We start from the raw sequence: 4784 nt of genomic DNA, 5'->3' as shown, positions 1-4784 counted from the left end.
CGCAGGCTGAGCCCAGAGAGCCTTCTTTCTGAGTGACAGTAGACGACATCCAACCCAGGAATCAGTGAGGCCAGGATGACAGATTTCTGGTGACAGCTTTTATTTTTCCTCCTGAGGTCTGCGAATTGGACAAGAGGGCCTCAGACTACAGGTAATCGAAGGCAAAGTTTCCTCTTAGAAGAGTGATCTAGCAGCGCCAGAGGAACATGTGCGTTGAACCTCGCATATAAGGTGACTTCTGCATAGTATTCACGAGTAGAAATAATATAATGACAAATACTGCAAAATTTTGTAGAACTTTTCTGCTCCCTCTTGTGAGGTGATAGATTGAGCTTTAAACTGGGAAGCAATCCGATAAGGCAGCAATATCCAATGAAAATCATATGTGAAGTACAAGAGTAATTTAAAGTTGTCTAATATTCACATTAAAAAATTAAAAGAAACAGGTGAAACTGATTGTAATGGCATAAACCAATATATCCAGAACAGTAACTATCATTATGTTGATGTAGCCCAAAAGAATGTCAGCAGAGATTTTTGTTGTTGTTGTTGTTTTTTCTTGTCAGAGAGCTCAGGTGGTTTGAGCTTCCTCTTTCTTGTAAATGCCCAGTTTGCAGACAAATGTAACAGACTCTGTTTCAAGAGGGCTTGCTGTACAAAATTTATTATTTGTTTTCCCTGGTAAAAACCATGAAACCTATGCTTACCTAAAATTATGGGACAAAGAGTAACTGCTATGTTACCACCCACTGTTATACAAACAACCACTGAGGATAAATCTCAAAGAATTTCCTGTCTCTGGAGCTAGTGACTTTTCTTCTTTAGCCCCTCTAGACTGCTGCAGTTTAAATAAACCTTCTTCGGGCAAATCCCTCAGGTGTCCAGCCTCCTCTGACCTACATCAATGTGACCCACAGAAACTTACTTATCAAGTATATGTGGTTTTGGAACTATGTCCCCAAACTCTCTGGATTCTAAGCTTCCAGCATATCTCAGTTTGCAAAGAAACCTTAATCCAGATTTGACACCTGAGGGTCCCCTGACCTCAGGAGGGGAAAGGGCCTAGTCACCTTGTTTTTATGCTAGAGGTGAGAGACACAGTTTCTTAATAATATTTCTCCATAGACCCAAAGGCCAAGGGAGACAGTGCCCTGAGCAAGCACAGGAAACTATCCAAAAGTAGATCACTTTTTCCCACTTGAAAGTGGCCACAGGTCCATCCCATTGCAGCCATCGGACAGCAAACAAAGGAAAATGGGGTCCCAGGAAGTGGGGGACACATGTCTTCAGATCTGTCCACAGGCTTGACTCTATTGTTTCAAACATGAAATGAATACTTCTTATTTGACAATTTGGTCTTAGACCTAATGGCCAGGCTATGATGTCTGTTTCATCCTGTGGTCAAAACCCCACAGCTAATTAGCAGCTGGACTGGGCTCAGCATGAGCTGTACCTTATTCCAAAGCCAAAACTCCTCCACCAGACCAAAGGACTCATGCAACATTGCTTATTCTCAAAAGACTTGGAAAGAGACAAATATTAAAAAAAAAAAAACACCAGCACTTGTGATTATATGTATATGGAACACAGTACTATGTGTTACACATAATAACACAAATGGAACCTTCTTATATACTGAGTCATCATGAGACTCCAATTCCAGGATCCAGGGAACCTTGGTTCAGTTTACATCAAGGGCACACACCAGCTAGAATTAATTTCAACCCCCCTTCACAAATAAAAGTATAGGTTGATTTTGAAAATGTGAAAAGTTTAATCAGCATTTATCAATTTTAGAACAGGCTGTTCTGGTGAGATGTAAAGAACCACCAAATCCTACATTTTCAAAATACAGATTAGCAAGAGCTATAGAGAAATGCAACAAAATTCTTTATTGGAGGCATAGAGTAAGAGGAGGGTAAAGAGAGACATGTGATTATTGGAAGTACCGTGAGTTATCTGATATTCGAACGTGGAATTCAGACAAGGAAGATTCAATACATTGTATTTGGGCATGTGGATGGAATGACTGCCCATGGTGGAAAGGTTATTATGAAGTTTTAAAAGAATGTGAGTGGCAGATAGTGGTGAAACAATTAGTGTCTGCAAGGTTTTTGTCAATGATGGAGCCACAGCACATACAGGTTTAATAGCCTCCATGAAGATCTTCATCCAACTGAGTCCTCCAAGAACATCCTCAATATGGGGAAAGCATAGGCTTCTACATATCAAATGGCTTCTCAGAAGTATGCATCACAGACAGAACTGTATTAAAGTTCTTCAAAGCTACTCGAAGTCTGGTCTGCTTCTGTAGGGAGCAAACCTCTCTTTCCCATATTTTGAAGAGAGCACCTAAAGAAGACATCCCAGTAGGACCCTTTGACTTGAGACACAATTGTTTGACTTTTTATGTTATGGAAGTCTTCAGAAACAGAGCTATCAACCCAGGTTACTCCTAGGAGAAAATGCTTGGAGACACTGTTGGGTTCAACAGAGCACATCACAGGGCCAGAATCGGACTCAGAGAAGAAAAACCTAAATGGCTGAGAATCAACTGAAAGATGACTCAAGTTGGTTAGCTGGGAAATTGGAAATGAATGGAACAGTGTCATTTCATCTGCCACCAGGATGAGAGATCAGCCAAAAGTAAAAAGAATGCCAATTCCCAATGCCAATTGGTGGCAATGTCACTTCTGCAGCTCCAACATGACTATAATCTGCCTGTAGCTATCAAAATGTTATATGTGCATATCCTTTCAATTAGTATTTTTTCCCTTGGATTCTATCCTCATCAAGATACTAGTTTATGTTGTCATTTGAATTGTGTCCCCTCCCCAAATCTCATGTTGATGTTCTAAATACTCAGTGCCTCAGACTGTGACTCTATTTGAATGTTTCTCAAAGACATATTAATGTTAATCCACTTAATTAGTGTGGGGTCTAATACAATTGAATCCACTTTCCACATATAAGAAATGACAAAACACAGAGAAGGATAGGAAAACTGTTGTTCAAACAGTAATAGAAGATGTAAATGTACCTCTCAAAGAGTGGGCCTCAAAAGAAATAACTCTAGCAAGCAACTTGATATATAGGCTCCAGAATGAGGACAAAATAATTTTCTATCCTGAAGCCCACTATCTGTGACACTGCCATATGACAGCCCTAAGAAACAGATTACAGCCCACTGTGACACATACACTGTCCCTGTAGCATGGCTGATGAAGGTACAATTGGATTACATCATGTTCTACCAGCATTGAGAGGCTGAACTGCTGCAAGAAGTGGCACTTTTTACTGGAATATTTTGAAGGCAGGTGAGAACACAACTCCAGGTGATGCCATAGTGATTTGCCTTGTGATACATCATAGTTCCAAAAAAATATGTAACAGAGTTTAACCACTTTTGTTTGCGTAACCTCGCTCTTCTTTGTGTAAATGCTTTCCTGGTAAGGCTGTTTGTTTTTAAGTCTTCTAAAAGGAGTAGATTGCTACATGGGCTACCTGGGGCCCAAAATAAGGCAAAAACTAGCAATAGTAAAAAACATACCCATTGCCCAGTACAAATTGAAAATGATGCCAAATTATTTCTCTGTTATTTCTACATACATGTTATCTGGAGCTTTAAATCAAATAGGTTACCAGGGGAAGGAGTACAGTACAGATTCCTTTGGGAACAAAAATTCAGGTCAACCAAGTGATAAAGTTCTAGGACAGAGCTTAGAGAAGTTCCCATACTTGGGTATTGGTACTGGTCCTATCCTGGCCATCTCAAGTACCTGCCTGTGGAGACCCTTCTCCACAAGGATCATCTAACCCCAGACCAGAGACATTATTGTTGGTTGTGTATGCACTTGCTTTTTCCCCAAGAGATAGCATTAACAAACAGCTCCCTGATAATCTGCAAGGAACTCTTCAAAGAGATCACCTGATATTCAGTATAACATATAACACTGGCCACCCTGGCTGGCCCCATGGGGGACACTCCCATTGAAAAAGTTTATATCCAGATCAGGTATATATAAATATATGTATAGATCTCCATCCAGGGGTGACACCAGATCACAGAATTAAGATCCCTAGATAAATACCTGAGTCGAAAAATCACTATCCAATGCTTAAATATCAACTCTGGCCATTCAGGTCCAGTGGTATTAATATAAAAGACCACAGAGTTCCAACATCTGGTAACCTCTTCCTGTCATTGCAGATCCCCTGCAATTACCCTGTATAAACACCATACAGAGAGAGAGAGAGAGAGAGAGAGAGAGAGAGAGAGAGAGAGAGAAAGACAGAGAGAGACAGAGAAGGAGGGGGAAGAAGAGGAGGAGGAGGAGGAGACAGAGAAGGAGGGGGAAGAGGAGGAGGAGGAGGAGGAGGAGGAGGATGGAGGTGAAGGACTTCCTCAATGTGGTCACAGATGAGGGCTTGCCTGGACTGGTCTCCTCTGGCCTGCCCTCTTTTACCTGGGGGTGCCTCCTAATAAATGACCATAGGGTCTGTTATAGGGCTGAGTGAACCTCAAAAAATGCTCCCACTCTGGACCTTTTTGTGGGTTTAACCTTGGAAGTTTTGGACACATCAGAAAACATCTTACTCCCGTGAGCATCTCCCTTCATGTGAGCTGGATGAGGGACTGTCTCAGAGTATGTGCCTGGTTACCAGAGTTCTAAGATCATTGTGTTCTAATGCCAAAACCCTGAGGCCCTTCTGCAATGTTTAGTTCACTGAACCTCTTCCTATAATTGCCTCCCCAGGTGCCCTTTGGGCTACTGGCTTTTCAT

The sequence above is a fragment of the Marmota flaviventris genome, chromosome 14 (assembly GCF_047511675.1).
Source record: "Marmota flaviventris isolate mMarFla1 chromosome 14, mMarFla1.hap1, whole genome shotgun sequence".
In the NCBI taxonomy this organism is placed as follows: Eukaryota; Metazoa; Chordata; class Mammalia; order Rodentia; family Sciuridae; genus Marmota; species Marmota flaviventris.
This window is presented reverse-complemented; position numbering follows the sequence as displayed.